Below are 24,230 nucleotides of genomic sequence, written 5' to 3' on the forward strand. Positions count from 1 at the left end.
AAAATGACTTGGTTTCAATCTTTAATGAAAACTAGCTAGTTAATAAAACTAAACAAAAAAAAAAAAAAATCAATTCAATCTTAAATATTAAACACAAACATTCTTTTGAGACGGTATCATGAGTTAATTTTTGTGAGACAGACCTTTTATTGGGTTATCTATGAAAAAATATTACTTTTTATGTCAAAAATATTACTTGTTATTGCAAATATGTGCATGATTGACCTGTCTCACGAATAAAACCGTCTAACAAGAGACCTACTAAAATATTAAAGAACCAAATCAAAGATGTTGACACTTTAATAGATTTGAGGTCAATGGATAACACCATAATTATAATTTTCTTATCCAATGAGTGCTTTTTAAATCTTGAAATTAATATTTTGCTGGATATAAAGATGAGCCAATCATCTTCACAGATTTCTCATTATTTCACAAAGAAATTGAGTTCAATTTTCCTATTTACATTTGCTCTTTTAATTTGGTTGATTCTACTTCCAATTCATTTTCCATTGGCTTATGACTATCCAAATAATGAAACACAATGGTTGAAAAACATTTTCCTACGTCGATGGTGAGAAATGGGGGTGGCAAGGTGACATTTAAAGGTCGACCCTATAAACCTCAACCCCAGCCTCAGCCAAAGTCGCGATCAATTCGGCCACCAGCACCACGTAATCCAAGTCGACAGATTCGTTCCCTTCTCCATCCCCGAAAATATCGTCCTCCACGGGCACACTCTCTAGCCTGTTCTTCTTCCGCTCGTGGCCATGGTGGTGTCGGAGTGGTCACGAGAGAGCTAACATACGGTGGCTATGGGCCGGGGTGGAAGCCATGAAGAGTTCTAATTTATTGGTTTTAATTTACAAATAAATAATGTCATGAAAAATTTAAGTCATGAATATAAAATGATGTCAATTTATAATGCTACTATTTTTTTTTATTTGCAATAAAATGGTAGATTTCATTAGAATTTTTGTGTCAAATGCAAGTGTCCTACATTTGTGATGTTTTTATCATGAATTTGTCATTTAATTTTTTAAGATACATGGTAAAAATCCAGATGTTAATCCATCTCAACCATTCATATGGGGTGTGGACACTGCCCCCACACCCAGGATCGAACGAACCCTTATTTGGTGTGTAATAGAGCGAAAAGATCTCGATTTCCCTTTCATGCAATTGTAGGGGAAAAAAAGACAAAAAAAAAAAAACAAAAGAAAATCTTTGAAATGTAACACATTTTGGGCAAATGCTAAGTTGTCAACTCGACAAGAACACTATCAAACAACAGTAGATAATAATATTAATATTTTAAAACATATATATGCCATGTAAATCCAGAAAAAAAATATTACACATAATATGTATACAAAGTAAAGCATAATATAACTCATAATAAATTAAAATTGTGTTTTTGAACGCAAAACTTAACTCATTGTGATTGTATAATATCTCTCATTATACTCGGTGAGTGAGTAAATTATATTAGCAACTACCAATTCCTTTGTATCATCTGGTTGAACTCTCGAATAATAATGTATCGAACAAGAAAATTGTAGTTTTGGTTTTGGAAAGTTTATCTCTTTGTGATTTTGATCCTCATTTTTGTCAAATTTCAATTTTAGTTCTTTATTTTAGTCATTTTTGTCTGTGAGTGTCGATACGACATTTCACATTTCAACATCGCATCAGTACCACATAAGTTTCACAACTGAAAATATAACTATGCATATGATGATGACAATAATAATAATAATAAATTAAATTTGAAAAATTAGAACAACAAAAGTGTATATATATATATATAAAATCAAAATTTTAATTTTCTTGATACTCGAGCAGCTAACTAGACTTCTCTATCCTTGGTAAAATTACGCACTTTTACCGAGTAAACGTACCCAGAGTACTCTAGGTCAATTTTAATAATGAACAAATTGAACCACCAAAACTAAATTGTACAACCTGTTAACTCACAAAATCGATTACTAAATTTGCTTAAAAACTAACAAATTTTGTAAGGCCCGTGAAATTTGCATGGTTGAAACCCATATAATTGCTTGGTTTTAGCCCACCACGAGATTAATTTTGCAGCCGAAACCCTAGACTTATTGCTCAAGTTTTTGAATCATGGCAAGAGTTGAAATTATGGAAGATAATTTTATTAATCAGGAAATGATTAGCACCAAATGATGGAAAATATTTTTCGGTTAATTTTGTAATAATTTAAGAGAGAAAAAAAAAATAGCACGATTGTGAGACAAAATTAACAAAGGAGCATTTAATTTGCTTCGTATGTTTATTTTTCATCACAAACATGTTTTAAGTTTATAAGCACTGTTTTGATTCAAGTTAGAAATGATCAATGGAAATTTTCTGAAAGATGATAAGTTTATTGTAATATTTCAGTGAGTAATAATAACGGATATATAGTCTCATCTTTTCGAGAAATTACATATATGGGACTATCTGTCTTGGCAAAACCTACTTATTGCTTCTCATTTTGAAACATGTCATCAAAATCTGAAACAAAATGACTGACTAATTGATCTTCATTCATGTGGCAAAGGCTGTCATCACCAAGAGCTTCTCGATGATTAAGGCATCAAAGGAGCTTGCCTTGGCCAGAATAGGCTTGGCCACCATATCAGCCAGCAATTGATACTCCAGTTTCAGTTCCTTCTTCTTTCTTGATGTCTTGATCGAATCGTTAAAAGCAGAGAACTTCAACTTCTTATACCCAACTTGTTGATGAGACATTTCAGATAAGTTGGTTAGCCCTTCAGAGGGAAACTAGAACATGGTTCCAAAGAAATATTGACCAATCAACAAAATGTCAACTCGCAGAGGCATTAGTATCTTCTCATCTTCGGTAATTTTCTCTTTGGCATAGAAACACTTCATCTTAGCCACGTAGATATCAAAAGATAACTGAGAAAGGTCTTGAGTCCAGATGACACGACCGCCTTGACAACTTGAGTAATTGCAGCATCTTCCATGGAGTATGCGAATGCATCATGATGTAGAAAAAAAAATTTACTTCGCCATTTCTGAAATGAAATCTTAAAGGCAGAGATTAGAGAATTTTATGAGTGAAAAGAAAGCAGAAATTTTGAGAACAAGAACAAGATTTTGCTCGAATAATGAAATGCAAAGGTAAACTGAAAAGTTTAAGAATTTCAAGTATTTAAAATGTGAAAATTTTGACATGGTAACGGACATGACACGTGTCACGCTGTCATTTGAAAATTTTGAAAAATTAAAAAACGACAAAATACAATGTGAAAATTTTAGAACTTTTTTAAGATTAAATGAAACAATCAAGTCGCCCTTAATAGATAATAATGAGAATTTAAGTAAATCATTAAAGTCAATATTAAATAATAAGATCAGTTAGATTGGAAGTACTATCTATCAGTTAGGTTGTGAGACTAACTGTCAGTTGGTAAACTCAAATACTAACTGACAACTGTCTTATCAGTAGAGCTTCATGATTCAGTATTCCCCCTAAATTCATGGACTTAGGATAAATCAGTAAGTTTGAAAATATTTCTAAAGTAAGAAAACTTACTTTGTAAGCGGCTTGGTGAGATATCTCCTACTTACTGCTCAGTTGATACGTATTTCAATATGCTTATTCTGAGAGAACAGAACTGGATTGTATGTGTTAGCTATTACACTTCTATTATCGCAGAAGATTAATGACTCCTCGGCATCAATTTCAAATTTTTTCAGTTGTTGTTGAATCTACAATAGTTGGAAACAACAACTAGGTGTTCAGCTTCTACAGTGGCAATAGATGTTTTCTTCTTACTGAACCAAAAAATCATTCGGTCTCCAAGAAACTGCTATGATCCACTGGTACTCTTCTTGTCAAGCTTACAACCTGCATAGTCTGCATCAGAATATCCAACTAGATTGAATGATGAGTCCTTAGCATACCATTATCCAACATTTTGTGTTTCGTTAAGATATTTAAGAATTCTCTTGGCAGCTAAGTAATGATATTGCTTTTTATCATACTGAAAACAAGCACACATACAAAATGCAAGCTTGATATCAGGTTGACAGGCAGTTGGGTATAGAAGAAAATATATTAAACAGCTATACAAAGTTTCCTCGACTATTTTTCCCCCTTCATCTTTATCAAGCTTAATTTATGAGCTCATGGGGGTTGCTGCGGCCAAACGTGACTCCATTCAATATTTATTCAGTAATTATTTGGTGTATTTTCTTTGACTAACAAATATTCTAGTATCTAACTGCTTGACTTGCAATCCGAGAAATAAATTCAGTTCACCTATCATGCTCATTTCGAATTTATCATGCATCAGTTTATCAAACCGCTTGCAGAGTTTTGACTTAGTGGATCCAAAGATAATATCATCAACATAAATCTGGACTAATATTTTTTAAAAATGTGAATAAAGTTTTATCCACTGAGCCAATTATAAAGTCGTGATCCAGTAAAAATTGTGATCGAGTGTCATACCAGGCATGTAGTGTTTGTTTTAAACCATACAAGGCTTTGTTTAATTTAAACGCATGATCAGGTAGAATATGATTAACTAAACCTGGAGGATGTTCCACATATAGTTCCTATTGTAACAGCCCATTTAAAAAAGCACTTTTCACATCCATCTGAAACACTTTAAATTTTTTACAAGATGCATAAGCAAGAAAAATTTGAATAGCCTCTAGCCTGGCTACTGGTGCAAATGTATCATCATAATCAATTTCCTCTTCTTGTTTGAAGCTTTGTACAACCACACTTGCTTTGATTCTGATGCAGTTCCATTTACATCAAGTTTATTTATTTAAACACATCGAGTTCCAATTATTGTTTAATGAGATGGTCTAGGTACCAAGTATCATACCTTATTTCTGTTAATCTGATTTAATTCATCATGAATAGCTTCAACCAATAGTTATCAGATAAAACTTCATTGATTTTCTTAGGTTCCAATTGTGAAATAAAAACATCATGAAAATTTATTAATAATTTGTTGTTTAGTTTAAAAAGGTGCCAAAGGATTACCGATCCCTAGTGAGGGTGGATGAGTCTTACTCCATTTGTAACTTGGTACAAGTACATTGTTGTCAACAATTATTGGAGAATGATCAAATAGGTTTTCCTCAGCTAGATTTCCATCAGCTTGGATATCATCAGTCTGGTTCAAGTCAGCTTTGTTCTGATTAATTTTGTTTTTCATTTCTTCGTATAGCTGATGATATGAGATCTACAGTTCAGGTGACTGATGAATCCTCTTATTTACATTTATTTCTTCTTCGTTGTCATCTACTAGATCAAAAACTTTCATCTGATTGCTCAACTCAGCTAGGTTAGTTTTATCATCGATCAACTCGATATCATCAAAAACAACATGAACAAATTTTTCACGTATAAAGTTTTCTAATTAAATATACGGAAAGTCTTACTGACTGTTGAATAACCAAGAAAAATTCCAACATCAAATGCAGAAAGATGTGTTTTTAAATTATTATGAATGTAACATTTAAAGCGAAAAACATGAAAATAAGATAAGTTATGCTTACTCTCATTCCATCTCATACGAAGTTTTACCGGCTCTTTTCTTGATCATGGATCGGATCTGTGAGTAGCATGCGGCGTTGATTGTTTCTGCCCAAAATATTTGTGAAACACCATACTCAACAAGAATTATACGTGAAGCTTCTTTCAAAGTCATGTTCTTTCTTTGAGCAACTATATTCTTTTGAGGTGTTCTTACTGCAGAATACTCACGTCGAATTCCACGTTCTCAAAAGTACTCATCCAAAATTTTGATAATGAATTCTGTTAGACTTAATTGTATTGTGGTGATGAGAGTCAAAACCAGTAGGTCATGATAGCTATAATCAGAAGAAAGTATAAAAGCAGAAGCTCTCGTATCACATTAACAAAAGCAGTACTCTTCGAGTACTTAAATGACTTAGAAAATCAGAAGCAGCAGATGGCTTTATAAGTAGAACTTAGCTTAAGCAGAAGTAACTTAACGTCTTTTACTTGATCGTTACAATCTTAAATGTTACCGTTACTTTACCTAATACTAGCATTTATTGCACCATTAATGTTGTTCAAAGACATTTAACGCTCCTTACTAATTTTAGTATGTAACAAGACTGATTACTTCTGAAGCTTTCTGCAGGACCTTTTTTTAGATATTAAAGCTGATCTTACTCATGAGTCACAGAAACTGTTTTTGATTATAGACGTTGGACTCAAAGTTTTCTATATATATAGAGGTCAATCCTTTATAGAAAATAACGTTATTATTATTATCAATGTAACGATTATTCCAACGTGAGTTTTGAGCTATCATCAACTACTTATCTTCAAGCTCGACATACAGAAAAGCAGCACACGCTTCATTATCTATATCCAATCTTCTGATATCATTTTGTGCTGCTGACTGTTTCGTAAATCTTTTCAAGTTAAACACTTTACTATTTTATTGAGAAGAGTTTGTAATCTGGAAAAGAGTCTTTTCCATAACTTTGTTGTATTCGTTTTACCAAAGTTGTGTAACTAAGAGTTTCAGTAGGCTAAGGACAAGCCCTACTGAAGTGGGTGTGTACAAGTATTGTACTATAATATCCAAAGTCTTTTAGTGATACCTAACAGAAGAAGGGGAGACGTATAAGATTTTATCTTCGAACTTCTAGAAACAACCACTGTTCAACTGCCTACTGTTTTTATTATTTCTCATCTTACTCCATTGGATCGTTTTCGCACTTATTAGTGTGATCTGCTGGATTTACATTCGGACAAGACCAGCTATAATCTCTAACAAGATTCTAGCACCCTTTGCAAAATCGTCCAAGAAAGGAAAGAGTTTATTCACCCCCCTCCCTTCTCTACACTCCTTATCGATCCCCAACAAATTCAGTAGCTTAATCACTTCTGATTAGGGGTGTCAATTCATGTCGATCGTGTGGGTTGGGTAGGGTTGATACATAGTATTATTTAAAAATTGCTCAACCAGAACCCGGCCTGAACCAACCCAAAAAATCACAAATAAGCCCAACTAACCCAACCCGATTAGACCCAATTTTCTTTTTGTTTTAAAAATTAAATAAAATTCAAAAAATAATAATGATATTTAATTAAAACACATAATAACAAAATCTCTCTAATATACGATTTAAATTTGAAAGTCTAATTATAGAAAATTAAAATGTATTTACTAAGTCAAATAAACAAGTGTTTAAAAAATAAAAAAAAATGTACAAAATAAATATTAAATTATAAAAATTTATGATATAAATATAAAATAAATATTTTTCAACATACATTATATAAAATGTAGGCGATATTTAATAATTACATAATTTTAAAAAAAAATTAAATTTTCGGGTCATTTTGGGTTGACCCGAACCCTGGATGAACTCGATTATTTTTTTGGGTCAGATATTGCATCCTACCTGACCTAACCTGAAACAAAAATCGCAAATTCAAACCTGTATTTTTTCCGGTCCGCGTCGGGTTGGCGGGTCAGGTCCGACTTTGACACAAATACTTTTGATCCTGATTACTCTCATTGTGAATACTCTTAAGAAATTTAATCAGTTAGGTACTAGTATGATTTTTACCACTAAGAAATATCATTCAAGTAAATCGAGAAAAAACATCAATAATTACAATTGTATATATCATCCTTCCTAAATTGATTATAGGTATATGTTCAAACAAATCCATATACTGCAGTTATAAGCATATATCAGTCAGTTTGCTATATTTATTCTCAAAGTTAGATCGAATATGTTTACCTAACTGACATACTTGAACACACATGATTATTAACAAATTCAATGCTAGTCAAACCATCAGCTAGGTTTAATTTACACATATTATTAATTGAGACGATTCAGTCTTTTATGTCCTAGCCAATGTTTATTGTTGCGTATTTTCACTACCGCAAGTATACGGTGTCAAGTTTATGTACTGGTTGAGTACAGATATCGATCCCACGAAGAGTAAATTATTCAAAATTGTATATTAATTACCATGATTGACATAGCTCAACTTTATTTAGACAAATCAAATGGTTGGTTTATGATCAATTCAAATAAAATAACAAATCATGTAACTCTAGCACGCAGTAGAAATTCACCGAGTAAATAAATCTAGAGATATGATTTCGTCTGGTTTCCCCTATGCTAAATCAAAATTAACTAACATGTTATTTAATTGCATCGTGTTTACTAACCAATAACTCACAATAATTTCTATTCCCTTTTTCAAGTGATAACTAGAACTGTATTACCCATTACCAATTTTAATATGTCTATTCAAAATCAAGTAACACGTAATAAATGCAACCAAGGTTCTCTTATGGATTCTCCAAAGTTATACGTCTTTTGCACGTTATAAACATCTGACGATGCGATTTCCCCTGTCCTAATTTTGATCACCTCTCTCGAGTGTTAGATCTCAATTATTAGATCAGTCGAATTATGGCCTGTAATTCAAAAGCATTAATGACAAGAAATCACAAATAAACACGATGAATTAATTCATGAAAGTTCAAAACGTAAATAACATAGGATCAACCAAGACTACATCACTCTCTAGAAAATAGAATTAGTTCATACTCGAATTTAAATCAATACAAAACCTGTTTGTAATAATTAAAAACGTAAAAGTAAGAAACCGAATTAAGAACGTGTTGGCGAGAGATGAAAGTGCGTCTCCGTGTCCGGATCCAACGTCTTTTATCTCTGTTCTTCGCGTCCCGTGCTCCGTGCGCTCTCACTTTTTCTCCTCTTCTCGAATGATATGACGGCAGGAATCTTTTTAGAACCCCTTTTCTGAACCCTTGTTTTTCTTTTTATTCTCCCGTCCGGGCCGTAAGTCGAAGCCCATTTAGTCTTGTTTCACCGCCATTAGCGCCGCGGCGCTGAGTAAGTGACGCCTAGGCGCCCGTTGTTCGTGAGCATTCGCGCCGCGGCGCTTATCCCTTAGCGCCTAAGCGCTTAGCTCTCGGCATTGAGGCGCCGCGGCTCTGCTTGTGTAGCGCCTAGGCGCTTGTCTCTCGGCCTGCTGGCGCTGCGGCGCTGCGACGCTTATGTTTCGTACATTGTGGCGCTGCAGCGCTTGTTGTGGCGCTGCAGCGCTTGTTGTGGCGCTGCGGCTCTGAGTCTTTCGCTGTTTTATGCTCAAAGACGTCTCTGATTGCTCTAACCCATCCCATAGTTGTATATCCCATTCACTACACAAAACAACAAAAACCAAGCATAAATCTGCTCGAAACCAGCATAGATCTAATGGATTAACATATAAATTAAGTGCAAATCTTGCACTTATCAAACCCCCCAAACTTGAACTTTTGCTAGTCCCGAGCAAAATAAAAGTAAAAATAGGAATACAGACTCAAGCAAGAAATAAACGCTAACAAATATAGTCATGGATGTGCAAAAGTGACAGTGACCTCAGATTCATTTATTTTCATGTGATTCGTATTTTACTGGAGAGTCACGTGCGTGTGTGGTATGTCAATGTTTATTTACCTCATCGAATGTGCAAATAGATTCGCAATGCCAAATCGCCTCATAAACTTAAAAAAATCCTCAGTTCGGTGCAACTTACACTTCATTAAAATACACATTTGCTTACACAGATCACAAAGGGCTTTATTGGTGATTGTTTGGCTCAAAAGATATTCATCACAAGTATACCAAAGCTGAAGTCACACAATGAGATGCTTGCATGCAAATGATTAAAGTTTATACTCGTTAACCATGTTTATCAGGTATCCATAAGCTTGACTTGAACAACTTTTCTCCACTAGTATATTGGATACATGTGACAAGGTTAATAGATCTTGTAGGCTTGTAACATTAGGCTACGGCTCATGGCTACAATAAAGGTATGGAAATCAAAATTTGAGAGAAATATTGAACTTCATCAATTTCACTCATTTTCATCTTCTTTCCACTCACCACCCACTTATTATTTTCTTTTCATTCATATCCTTCATTTCCCAAATGCTTTCTTTTTCACCACTTTTGATTCATTTCTTTCATTGTTTTTCTTCTTTTTGAACTCCTTTCTGTACATTCATTTTTTCTCTTTATCTTTTCAAGGAGTGTTTGAATCATTCCAACATCAATGAACTTATTTCTCTCAAAATTTAGGTAGGACAATAAGTGTATAAGCTTCATTAGGTAGTTGTTGTGGGATGTAGATTAGATACAAGTGGGGGCTATTTGTGTGTCATTGACACACGCCACTTGATTTTTAGTAGGCTCAAAATGGGACACTAGGGATATATCATGTTCATTTGGTAGGCTCGAAGGCTTAAACGGTTCCAAAGATCGCCTAAATCATTCCTATGTCACATATTATCCGTATTTCGCCTCGAAAAATGTCCAAACAAGTTCTAGATTTCCGTCAATCCAATAATCATCTCATACAAACTAATCACATGCAATTTTCAATCGAAATGATATATGAGTTAGGTGCACAAAGAAAAGTCAATCATCTCAATTTACTCGAGGCTCAATGGGCTAACAAATGATAATGAATAAAGAAGACAGGCCCAAAGATATTGAGAAAAATTGCCTAGATCATCTCTGTGTTCGCAAAAGCTTCAATCAATGTCATGCAAGGGTTACTAAAAATCAGACTACTCTCGTTTAATTAGCATCACAAGCACGCAAATCGTCTCTGAGCACCGATAATATCAACAAACATGACAGTGCGATAAAATGTGACTCCCAAGTACTCACGAATACGTTCATGCTTCAGACTCACGATGTTATTTTCATCGTCGGCCTCACGATAGCTTATCCATGACTAGTCCTAACAATTCTAACATGCAATGAAAATAAATAAACGGTTTTTTTTTTTTTTAAACGAGAAGTGCAGGGAATAGCTGATCAGGCACCTAAAAATACGAACTGAAAACTGAAAGCCAAAAGTAAAGCAGAGTAAATGGGCAGTAAATGACAGTTATTGACAAGTAGATGACCCCCCCAAACTTAAGTACGTGCATTGTCCCCAATGTACAGTAATAAAGCATGAAAAAACGGGGGATTCCGTACCTCACACAGCGAGCGTCAGGACTCGTTGTCCTCGCCTGACAGCTCAGGCTCCTCCTCATTATCATCAGGTTCATGTCCGAATGTAGGCTGTGGTGGGAATGGCTCACCAGATGGGTTGGTAGGGGGTAATGCTGCGAAAACACGCGATGATAATCATAAACGTACGCCTGGTGCTCACGCGTCATCCTCAACAATCTCTCCAGCTTAAGATCGACTTCATCCATACGGGGGTCGCTGGTCTGTGCACGTGGCTGCTGGGGTGCAGGCTGTGTTGTGTGGTATAATATGGTTTTTTTGAAGGAGAAGTGGTGGAGATTTATGGTGGAGGGTCGAAATTTCGGTGGAGGAGGCGATGAGGGGCTGTGGCGCTGTGTTCTTGCTTCTCTGAAAATAACTCTCGGTCCCCCCTTTTTTTCATATAAAACGACCTAGCGCCGCGGCGCTGATTAAGTTGCGCCGCGGCGCTTAACCTTTGGCTTTCAGCGCCTAGGCTCTGATTATCTAGCGCTGCGGCGCCTAGTCTTCGCATTTTAGCGCCTCGGCGCTTCCTTGGCAGCGCCGTGGCGCTTCCTTCTCTGCTTTTAGCGCTGCGGCGCTTTTTGTATGGAGCTTGGCGCTATTCAGGTGCAACTCATGCCAAAACGAGTTCGTTCCTTGCCTTGTTTCAACTTGTACCTACATAAAAATGCATAAATCAGTATCTAATTTTCAGATGCCAAATGAGATAAAAAGAAAATGTAAAAGCAATTATACTACTGAAAATAAAATAAAAGCGAATAAAGAAAACGAAAGCTATAAAATATACTGGTTGGGTTGCCTCCCAACAAGCGCTTGGTTTAACGTCGTCAGCCCGACTTATGCATGTCTACTTTGGTTCTCCAAGTGGGATGTTGTCCATGTGTCTCACTTCACTCCCAAAATAGTGTTTGACCCTCTGACCATTGACTTTGAATGTCTCACCATTTTTGCACTTTAACTCAATTGCACCATGTGGGTACACTGTTTCAATTGTGAATGGTCCAGACCATCGTGATTTTAATTTACCAGGAAACAACCTCAGTCGAGAATTGAATAATAACATCTGTTGCCCTGGTTCGAAATCTCGTCGAAGAATCTGCTTGTCGTGCCATCTCTTGGTCTTTTCTTTGTATATCCTTGCATTTTCGTATGCATCATTCCTGAATTCCTCCATCTCATTCAACTGTAACAGTCGTTGCACGCCCGATGCTCCCATATCAAAATTGAGCTTTTTCATAGCCCAAAATGCTTTGTGCTCCAGTTCCAGAGGTAGATGGCAAGCTTTCCCAAAGACCAACCTTTAAGGTGACATCCCGATTTGGTGTCTTGTATGCAGTCATGTACGCCCATAAAGCGTCATCTAGCTTGATCGTCCAATCCTTCCGGTTTGTCTTCACTGTCTTTTCTAATATTTGCTTGATCTCCCGGTTGGATATCTCTGCTTGCCCATTAGCTTGCGGGTGGTATGCCAGTGTCACCCTGTGCTTCACATCATACTTGGCCAATAGTGAGTTAAAAATTTTGTTACAGAAATGCGTACCTTCATCACTGATAATGGCTCTAGGCGTTCCAAATCTTGTGAAGATGTTCCTGTGGACAAACTTAACAACAACTCGAGCATCATTAGTACTGGTGGCAATTGCTTCCACCCATTTGGATACATAATCAACAGCAAGTAAAATGTAAGATTGACCAAAAGAGGATGGGAACGGACCCATAAAGTCAATACCCCAGACATCAAAGAGTTCCACCTCCAAAATATTTGTTAGTGGTAATTCATGTCGTCTAGAAATATTGCCAACTCTTTGGCATTTGTCACATGACTTAACTAAAGTATAACTGTCTTTAAATAAACTAGGCCAATAAAAACCTGACTGTAATACTTTAGCTGCTGTTCTAGATGCTCCAAAGTGTCCACCGTAGGGTGAGGAATGGCACTGTTCTAGAATCATACCCGCTTCTTCCTCAGCTACACGTCGTCTAATTATCTGATCAGCGCATCTCTTGAACAAGAAAGGATCGTCCCACAGATAAAACTTGGCATCATGAAGAAATTTCTTCTTTTGGTGATAAGTTAAATCTGAAGGTAATTCCCCTGCAGCCAGAAAATTTGCTATATCTGCAAACCAAGGATGTGTAACATTTACCTTGAAGAGTTGTTCGTCTGGGAACGACTCATTGATAACTCCACCTTCAGTTCTTTCTTCCAGCTCTAGTCGTGACAGGTGATCAGCCACCTGGTTCTCACAACCTTTCTTGTCTTTGACTTCAAAGTCAAATTCTTGTAGTAGGAGTATCCATCGTATCAACCTGGGCTTGGCATCCTTTTTGGCAAACAAGTAGCGAAGAGCTGCATGGTCAGTGAAAACAGTTACCTTGGTGCCAATGAGATATGTTCTGAACTTGTCGAATGCAAACACCACTGCTAGCATTTCTTTCTCAGTAGTTGTGTAATTCTGTTGGGCTGCATTGAGTGTACGACTTGCATAGTAGATAGCTTTGAACATCTTGTCTCGTCTTTGTCCCAATGGTGCTCCCACAGCATAGTCGCTAGCATCGCACATGAGCTCAAAGGGCTCCTTCCAATCAGGCACTATCATGATGGGTGCGGAAATCAGTGCTGCCTTGATCCTGTTAAACGCCTGCAAACAATCATAGTCAAAAATAAATGCAGAATCTTTCTCTAATAAATTACATAAAGGTCTAGTAATTTTAGAGAAATCTCTAATATAACGACGATAGAACCCGGCATGTCCCAAGAAACTTCTGATCCCTTTTACATTCCTCGGCGGTGGGAGATTTTCGATTGCCACCACTTTGGCTCTGTCCACTTCTATCCCTCTAGCCGAAATTTTGTGCCCAAGCACAATACCTTCTGGGACCATGAAATGACATTTTTCCCAATTCAGCACTAGATTCTTTGCCTGACATCTCTGCAAAACAAGCGTTAGATTCTGCAAACAATGATCAAAAGATGAACCAAATACAGAGATATCATCCATAAAAACTTCCATTATTTCCTCGACCATGTCAGAAAATATGGCCATCATACACCTCTGAAAAGTAGCAGGTGCATTGCAGAGACCAAATGGCATTCTCCTGAAAGCAAATGTACCGTAGGGGCAAGTGAAGGTAGTCTTCTCCTGATCCTCCGGTGCTATGACAATCTGATTATAACCTGAATAACCATCTAGAAAGAAATAATAATGATAACCACCTACTCTATCAAGCATCTGGTCAATAAAGGGAAAGGGGAAGTGATCTTTCCTAGTCGCATCATTCAATTTCCTGTAGTCTATACACACTCGCCAACCAGTCACTGGACGAGTTGAAATCAATTCGTTATTCTCATTTCTTACTACAGTTATACCTCCCTTTTTAGGCACTACTTGTACTGGTGAAACCCAAGAACTGTCAGATATAGCATAAATAACACCAGCATTTAACAATTTTAATACCTCAGCCCTCACAACTTCTTTCATGGCTGGATTAAGCCTCCTCTGATGATCAACATAAGGGGAATAGGACTCCTGCATCAATATTTTATGCATACAAACAGTAGGGCTAATTCCCTTTATATCAGCAATTGTCCATCCCAAAGCAGACTTAAATTCTCGCAACACCCTCAACAACCTATCCCTTTCATCAATAGTAAGAGCAGAAGATATAATTACCGAATGTGACGAACTCTCGTCTAAGAATGCATAGCACAAATGACTCGGTAATTCCTTCAATGCAGGGATGCTTTTGGTACCTCTTTACTTGCATCCTCAAGTAACTCCTCATGTTGGGCATTAATCTTTTCTTTAGGTAGCGTATTAAGAGAAAGTAAATCCTCTCGCACATCCCAGTCCTCTTCATCCACTGTGGAAGCTGACTCCAACAAGCATCTCTCTAAAGAATCTTTTGTCATCCTACCTGCACCAACATGAGATACACATGAATCAATTATATCAATGCTATTACAAGTACTTACCTCATTTGGTCCTTTGATGGTGTTGTAGATGTTGAACACGACTTCTTCTCCACCTACTCTCAATGTGAGCTCGCCCTTGTGCACATCAATCAAGGCTTTCCCGGTGGCCAAGAATGGCCTTCCAAAGATAAGCGGAGTCTCCTGGTCTTCTTCCATATCTAAGATGACAAAATCAGCAGGAAATATGAATTTGTCTACCTTTACCATCACATCCTCTACTATCTCTCGTGGATAGGTAAGTGATCTGTCTGCCAGCTGTAAAGTAATAGTGCTAGGTTTCACCTCGCCAAGCTCCAAAGTCCTGTAAATAGAAATAGGCATTAAATTTATACTAGCACCCAAATCACATAAAGCTCTATTTACTCTAGAGCCACCAATAACACAGGGAATAGTAAAACTCCCTGGATCTTTGAGTTTCTGTGGTAGTTTCCTCTGGAGTATGGCACTGCACTCTTCGGTCAGCTTTACGGTCTCAAATTCTTGAAGTTTCCTCTTCTTGGACATCACATCCTTAATGAACTTAGCATAGTTGGGCATTTGCTCCAATGCATCGGCAAATGGGATGTTAATGTGTATTTTCTTGAAAATTTTCAGGAACTTTGCAAACTGATCATCTAGTCCTTTCTTCTTGAACCTCTGTGGATATGGAAGATTCACCTTTGGTAAGGGCTGCTGTTTAAGTACTTTCTCAGGTTCCTCTACTTTCTCTTCTCCAACACTTGCACTCTTTCCCTCATCTTCCTCAACTGTAATCTCTACACTTTCTTCAGCAGGCTTTGGGATTCCGACTTCCTTGCCACTCCTCAGTGTGACAGCTTTGCACTATTCCCTAGGATTCACCTCGGTATTGCTGGGAAACTGTCCTCGATTCTGGTCTTTTAAAGCATTGGCCAGTTGCCCAATCTGTGTTTCCAAGGATTTCATCGTGGCACCCATATTGCCAATGTGTGTCTCCATGTTATCAAGACGAGACTCAGTTCTCGCCATTCTTTTCCCAGACTCAGTCACAAACGTCCCAACTAGATCTTCAAAAGATGGCTTTCCTTCCCCTTTCTGTGTATTGAACCCCGGTGGAGGATTCAACACGTTATTGTTGTTTGCATAGGAGAAATTCTCGTGATTCCTCAAACCTGGATGATAAGTATTAGGGGGAGGATTTCCTCGATAACCTCCAAAACCGCGATTGTTGATGTACTGAGCTTCCTCCACAACTGGTTCTTCCTCAGCAGTCACCAATGCTACATCAGACGTAGATTGGCCTGGCTTGTTCATCGCTGCTATCTGTGCGGTTAATGCCGAAACCTGTGCAGTAAGTGATGTGATCGGGTCTACAGCATACACTCCAGCAGGTTTCCTTGATCCAGATCTCTCACTCGGCCACTGATAACTGTTAATGGTCATCTGTTCAAGCAATTCATATGCCTCATCAGGTGTTTTAGAAAAAATAGTACCTTCGGCGGCTGCATCCACATTCCCTCTAGTCGGTCCATCCAAACCATTGTAAAATAACTCGATTTGTACCCAATCTGCATATCCATGATTCGGACACTTCCTGAGTAATTCTTTGTATCGCTCCCACGCCTCATATAATATTTCAAATTCTCTCTGCCTGAAGTTGGTGATATCTATTTTCAGCTGAGCAGATTTAGCAGGAGGAAAGTACTTTGACAGAAACTTCGTAACCAAATCTGCCCAAGTAGTAACACTTCCCAGTGGTAGAGATTGGAGCCAACTCCTTGCGTGGTCCCTAAGAGAAAACGGAAATAGGCACAATCGAATAATTTCGTCAGAAACACCGTTAATTTTTACCGTATCTGTGATCTCCAGAAAAGTTCTGAGGTGAAAATGGGGATCTGCGGTGGCTGCTCCTCCAAATTGGTTCTGTTGAACCATGTTGATGAGTGCGGGCTTTAGCTCGAAATTATTAGCAGCAATAGTTCCACGAGCTATTCTAGAGTAGTGAGCGTTGATGACTGGGCGGAAATGTTCCCGGATTGGCACCTCTCTAGGGAGCTCATTCTGATTATCTTTGTTTTCAGCCATTGCTTTAATTTCGTCTCTCCTTGCTTTCCTTAATCTCCTAGCAGTTCTTTCGATTTCCGGATCAAAAATCAGCAAGTCGGGATTTTGAAATCTTCGCATGCACTGCAAAACAGAGAAGATTATCAATTAACAGAATAAATAGTAAAATAAAATAAATTCTAAATTAAAGTAAAGACTACTTAGTAATGATATCAATATGCAATTAAATAGTTTACTCTCCGGCAATGGCGCCAAAAACTTGTTGCGTATTTTCACTACCGCAAGTATACGGTGTCAAGTTTGAGTACTGGTTGAGTACAGATATCGATCCCACGAAGAGTAAATTATTCAAAATTGTATATTAATTACCATGATTGACATAGCTCAACTTTATTTAGACAAATCAAATGGTTGGTTTATGATCAATTCAAATAAAATAACAAATCATGTAACTCTAGCACGCAGTAGAAATTCACCGAGTAAATAAATATAGAGATATGATTTCGTCTGGTTGCCCCTATGCTAAATCAAAATTAACTAACATGTTATTTAATTGCATCGTGTTTACTAACCAATAACTCACAATAATTTCTATTCCCTTTTTCAAGTGATAACTAGAACTGTATTACTTATTACCAATTTTAATATGTCTATTCAAAATCAAGTAACACGTAATAAATGCAACCAAGGTTCTCTTATGGATTCGCCAAAGTTATACGTCTTTTGCACTTTATAAACATCTGACGATGCGATTTCCCCTGTCCTAATTTTGATCACCTCTCTCGAGTGTTAGATCTCAATTATTAAATCAGTCGAATTATGGCCAGTAATTCAAAAGCATTAATGAAGAGAAATCACAAATAAACACGATGAATTAATTCATGAAAGTTCAAAACGTAAATAACATAGGATCAACCAAGACTACATCACTCTCTAGAAAATAGAATTAGTTCATACTCGAATTTAAATCAATACAAAACCTGTTTGTAATCATTAAAAACGTAAAAGTAAGAAACCGAATTAAGAACGTGTTGGCGAGAGATGAAAGTGTGTCTCCGTGTCCGGATCCAACGTCTTTTATCTCTGTTCTTCGCGTCCCGTGCTCCGTGCGCTCTCAATTTTTCTCCTCTTCTCGAATGATATGACGGCTGCCTGTAGAATCTTTTTGGAACCCCTTTTCTGAACCCTTGCTTTTCTTTTTATTCTCCCGTCTGGGCCGTAAGTCGAAGCCCATTTAGTCTTGTTTCGCCGCCATTAGCGCCGCGGCGCTGAGTAAGTGGCGCCTAGGCGCCCGTTGTTCGTGAGCATTCGCGCCGCGGCGCTTATCCCTTAGCGCCTAAGCGCTTAGCTCTCGGCATTGAGGCGCCGCGGCTCTGCTTGTGTAGCGCCTAGGCGCTTGTCTCTCGGCCTGCTGGCGCTGCGGCGCTCATCTTGTAGCGCTGCGGCGCTTATGTTTCGTACATTGTGGCGCTGCAGCACTTGTTGTGGCGCTGCGGCTCTGAGTCTTTCGCTATTTTACGCTCAAAGACGTCTCTGATTGCTCTAACCCATCCCATAGTTGTATATCCTCTGCACTACACAAAACAACAAAAACCAAGCATAAATCTGCTCGAAACCAGCATAGATCTAATGGATTAACATATAAATTAAGTGCAAATCTTGCACTTATCATTTATCATTATTAATAGCAACAAAATAGATTGGTGAGGCTAGATAATTATTATTCCAATCAATTTTATAAGTTTTACAATTTTTAATTCAACTTAAAAATATTTGATTATTAGCATCCTTAATTGAAAAGTTGTTCTTACGAATTTCAACTAAGTAACCATTATCACAAAGTTCTATGATACTAATCAAATTATAATACAGATTTTCAACAAGTAATATATCATTAATTATTACATTTCCATAAGTAATCTTACTTTTACTCATGGTCTTATACTTAGCATTGTCACCGAACGTGATCTTGGGTCCTTCACAGTTGATTAAGTGAGATAGCAGCTGTGCTTGACCAATCATGTGCCTTTAACATCTATCGTCCAAGTACCAAACTGAATTCTTCAGTTCATCTCGTTCATTGTTCTGCAAACACAAATTAAATCAATTGTTACTAAATCCTATTTGGGTCCAAATGGGATTAGTCCCTTAAGAACCCACACTTATATCAATCTGACTGGATGACCACTTTGTTTGTTCAACATGGGTTGCGTAAAGTTGTGTATGTGCGATGCTCTATAAGTTGTTGAAAACAAAATGTTGTTTAGCCTTTCTGTCATCATTGGTCTGCTTATATCTCTTTTGAACAGATTTGCAGTTGTAGTAATGATAGGTCTTAGCCTTCATTGAGTTGTATCTTACCTGAGTGAATATGTGACCAGACCAATTGGGCTTGATGGAGAAACTCTCTGGTGTATACCAAATACCAAAATTTTTTCCTTTAGTCATCAGTTCGACGGGTTTCTCAACTTGATCAGTAAGCTTCTGATGTTCATATATTGTACTAGACTTCATAAACTAGTGAATATATTTTCCTTTGCACATATTCAGTTTTGATTGAGTACTACAATCAGTGGGGTTGCTATCATTGCTGCTAAAGTCGAGGCCAATTTTGTCTCATGAGTTCTTCTGCAACTCCTGCATTTTATCGATACTTACTGACAACTTGTTCCAAAGGATAATCAGTTCAACTAATTTTTTGTTATCATAAATAAGCTGTTGATGCTCATTCAGTACTCTTTCAATCTCAGTTTTCAGTTTTGCAACTTCTGCCTTAAGACATAACACTTCACCCGATTGTTCCAAGTTAGGCTCAATATCTTTGTCAGTTAGGCTTGCTTTGCTTTTCCTTCCTCGAATGTTAAGTAAGTCTCATGTACTCTATTATCATGTCATTGAGTGCAGTGATGAGATAATCTCATATAAAATCGGTTGAGCTAAAGTCAAATACCTCATCATAGGTAGTTTCAGCTCCCCATCAGCCATGAGGCATTGTACCACATCTTCATCACTCTCACCGGTGGAGCAATCTAACTCGGATGAGTCAGTCTCAGAATCAACCCACTTGTCATTGTTGTCTTCAGCCACGAACAATTTACGGTTTCTTCTCTTTGTGAATGACTTCTTATCATCCTTGAACTTCTTGTCATGATAGCTACCTTCTTTGTCAGTTGTTTTTCTCTCATCTTTATTTGGCTTGGGACACTCAGTGATGAAATTTCCGACTTTCGCACAGTTGAAACAAGCATTGTCATCATCACTGGACTCTTTCTTGTATTGTGTATGTTTGGACTTTGGAAGTTTACTTGATTCTTCCTTATGAACTTGTCATATTTCTTCACAAACAATGACATTGCATCACTGTCCAACTGCCCGGCTGACTTCTCTTTCGAGACAATTTTTTAGTAGTTGCTGCAACTAGAGTCTTTGCATTTTGGTTGAAGATTCACCACAAGTTCTCGTTTCAAATTCGAATTCATATCGTGAGATATGCAAACAGATAATCCAGTTCAAGGTTGTTAAGGTCCTTCGATTCTCGCATAGCCATTGTTTTAACATCTCAGTATTTTGGAAATTCTCTAATTACTTTTAAGACTATTTCTCGGTTACCATATTCTTTGCCAAGAGCAGACAATTCAATAATAGTGTTGCTCAACAATGTAATAAATATTTCGGTTAGGTTAGCAATACTGAAATGAAATTTTTGTTAGTTGGGTTCTCAGTAACTCAACCGCGAGAGCTGTGAAGAAATAGATTGACTGAAACTGTTTGGAAAAATGACTTGTCAAAACTCAGTTGGCACTACAACAAAAATGGATTTCCGCAGCGCGCATTGCACGCTGCAAAGTTGCAAGATGTTGAAAGTTCAAGATTATCCGCGGCGTACATGTGCATGCTGTTAATACTATTATTCACGGCGTGCATATGTACGTTGTTAATACAACTATCCGCAGCGTACAATGTACGCCGTAATATTCATAGAACAACTAAAAATGAGCGACGGTTTTGTCAAGGCGACGGTTCATAATTGAAGACGTTGTCGCTAATTTAGCGACGGTTTACAATCCGTCGCTAATTTAGAGACAGTCTTTAAATTTAGCGACGGTTATATAACCATCGCTACATTTTGCCACGGTTTAAAAACCGTCACTATATTTTTAGTAAAAGTAAAAAAAAAATTTACTTTTATAATTTAATAAATTTTAAAAAAAAACTATAATACAACTATGATAACTAACATTTAAAAAATTAACCAAAATTGAAACAAAAAAAATGTACCTAAATCGAAACTAAAATTGTATAAGAGAGAAAAATTTTAAGTGTTGTAAAGTGGTGTGGTGGAAAATGGAACGGAAATCGGAAATTTAAAGATAATTTGCGACTATTAGCGACGGTTGTTCATTAAACCGTCGTTATTGGCTACGGTTAAGATCGAACCGTCGTACATAGCGACGGGTTATTATAAAACCATCGCTGATTTTCGTCTATTAGCGACGGTTTATGAGAATTGTCGCTAAAAGCGACGGTGTTTTTATTAAACCGTTGCCGATCTTAAATCGACGACGATTTATTTTCAACAGTCGCTAAATATAGCGACGGTTTTTATAAACTATCGCAAACTTTAAATTAGCGACGGTTTCTCCACAACCATCGCTAATTTAAAAATTCGAAACCCATCATGCCGTGAATAATACTATTGACGGCGTGCGATTAATGTACGCCGTTAATATCTAAACAAGATTTTTTTTAAAAAAATGATTTACTTTTAACAGCGCACATAAACATGCACGATGTTACTAATACTATTAACGGCGTGCCTTTATTGTGCGCTGCGAAAATTACATAGGTTATTAACAGCACACATAAATCCATGATGCGAATATTACTATCCGCAGCGTGTTTTTAGTGCACGTCGTTAATAGTATCAAGTGCAACACTATTAACAGCGCACATATGGGTGCACGACGTGAAAAGTAGTATTCGCAGCGTGCTTTTAATGCACGCTGTTGATGACGTGCTGCGGAAAATCATTTTTCTTGTAGTGTGGATTATCAAATGACAGTTAAAGAAGGTAAAATTAAAAATAAATTGTCACAATTTTGTTTCTGAATGTTCAGAGACTTTGACACTCATACGTCAGCACTTCTTCCTCATGAAAGGATTTCAATAAAAGATTTTGATAATTACAAGCAATTTGAAATCACCAACTTCGGCAAGATTTAACACTGCCTAACTAAAACTCTTAGTAAACTTCAATCTTAACCAAAATAAGCAGTAAGACTTCTTACTTTCAATTATACAAATGTCGTAGAGAAATTCTAAGCACAGATTGATCCTTAAATGATCAAATTATACCTTATTGGTGTGTTCTTTCTTTTATCAATTTGGGTCGCAGAAAGCTTTTTCAAAAAGATACAATAGATCTGATAATTCAAAAATCAGAGAGTTGGAATGACCTTTAAAATTTTGTCAAACTAATCTATTTATAGACTTTATCTGCAACAAATATTTTTAAATCATATATATGTTTCTAAATATAGATGTCGTTGTCATGTCATCGTCTTTTCTGACATATTCTGGTAGTGTGCAAGAATTCTGACATTCTGTTTGAGAATCAGCGACTGTTGGTATGATACTTTATCTCATATTTCAGCTAAGCTCTGATTTTTAATCACTGAGTATATTGATATTAATCATATAATGTTTGGATTTTGGCTGACTGATCGACTGAAATAAACTATCAATTAGGCTTCGTCAGTTGTCTTTAAATTAGTTTGTCTATCAGTATTCCTCTTACACTATCAGTTTAGCTCGGTAGTCAGTTGGACTCTTTAGAAAAATTTTGCTTGTAAATATTCAATTTTCTTATTGAATTCACTTAAATTAAATTAAGTTCTGTATGCCTTTAATCAGTTAATGCCAGTCTCATCGTGATTCAAAAAAAGCAAAATCTCTTCACTCCATTCAACCAACTAATTTGTGAAAAAAAGGATTTCTTGATTTCACTATAAAAACCCATTCCTCTAAACTCTCCATCATTCACCAAATCATCAAGAAAATACGTATGACAAAAACATGGCCACATTTTACCTAATTTTGATTCTTGGAGTAATGGGTTTCATCACTCCATCTCATGCAGAGAATTTACAAACGGCCGTGGTGGCCGTGGAGGAGGAGGTCCTGCCAACGGCACCAAAACGACCATGGTGGCCGTGGGGGAGGAAACATTCTCCGCCGCAACCACAGTTTTTACCTCCATGGAAGCCGCCGACCCTCGAGTGACGTACGTTATGACGGAGCTATCCCGCTAGGATGCTAATGCATGGTGTTTGTGTAACATTCTTTTGAATGATTGATTATGAGTTTGAAAGTCTTCATATCGAGATTTCTTTAATTTTAAATGGATAATATAATAACCCGTAAGCAATGTGTTATTCATTTAAATAAATTTTGAAGATGACATTTTAAAATTTAATTACACCAAAATAATGCAAAATATCAAGTTCATGATCTCCAACATCGAAGTGTAGATGTTAGATATCCTTTCTGAATTTTGGAATGAAGACAAAATCTGAAAGTATATATGGAAGATATTTTTGATTTGAATAAACTAGGATGTGGATCCTTGGGATAAGCACATCATATAGTGCTATGTATTTTACATACTATCATTTCAATTCTTCTTGTAACTTTTCAAATTCATCCGACAATATGAAAAGTCCACAAAATGATCATTTATTCATCTTGTATAAAAGAAAATACACAATACCACATAGAGAGGATCCAAATCCAAAAATTAATACTAGCTCGTTATTACTTTTAACTTTATAGGAAAACTACAATATTAATCTTATATGTCTATATATCTGCAATTTTAGTCATTTAGTTGTCAAATTTAATGATTGATTTGCTATCTTTGTTATTTTGACAATTTTAATCATTTTTTCGACGCGACGCTAACGTGAAATTTATGCGGTGATTTCATGGCTCCGACATGACTTTATGTATGTAGTATCAAGTCAATACTTCTAATAAAATAGACTAATATTGCCAAAAATTTGAAAGATAAAATACCAACACTAAAATTGAATAACATATAGTATCAAAATCACAAATAAACAAACATATGGATACGCATACAAAAAGGACA

General features: G+C 36.6%; 1 non-coding gene across 1 annotated transcript; it reads left to right on the forward strand.

The window, feature by feature from the left end:
• The first annotated feature begins 16,589 nt into the window (after positions 1–16,589).
• Positions 16,590–16,696, forward strand: LOC142547894 (small nucleolar RNA R71). The gene has a single exon (XR_012820790.1). It is a non-coding gene; the product is annotated as a small nucleolar RNA R71 (small nucleolar RNA).
• The last annotated feature ends 7,534 nt before the right edge of the window (positions 16,697–24,230 follow it).

Source organism: Primulina tabacum, chromosome 5 (assembly GCF_025594145.1).
Source record: "Primulina tabacum isolate GXHZ01 chromosome 5, ASM2559414v2, whole genome shotgun sequence".
Classification (NCBI taxonomy): domain Eukaryota; kingdom Viridiplantae; phylum Streptophyta; class Magnoliopsida; order Lamiales; family Gesneriaceae; genus Primulina; species Primulina tabacum.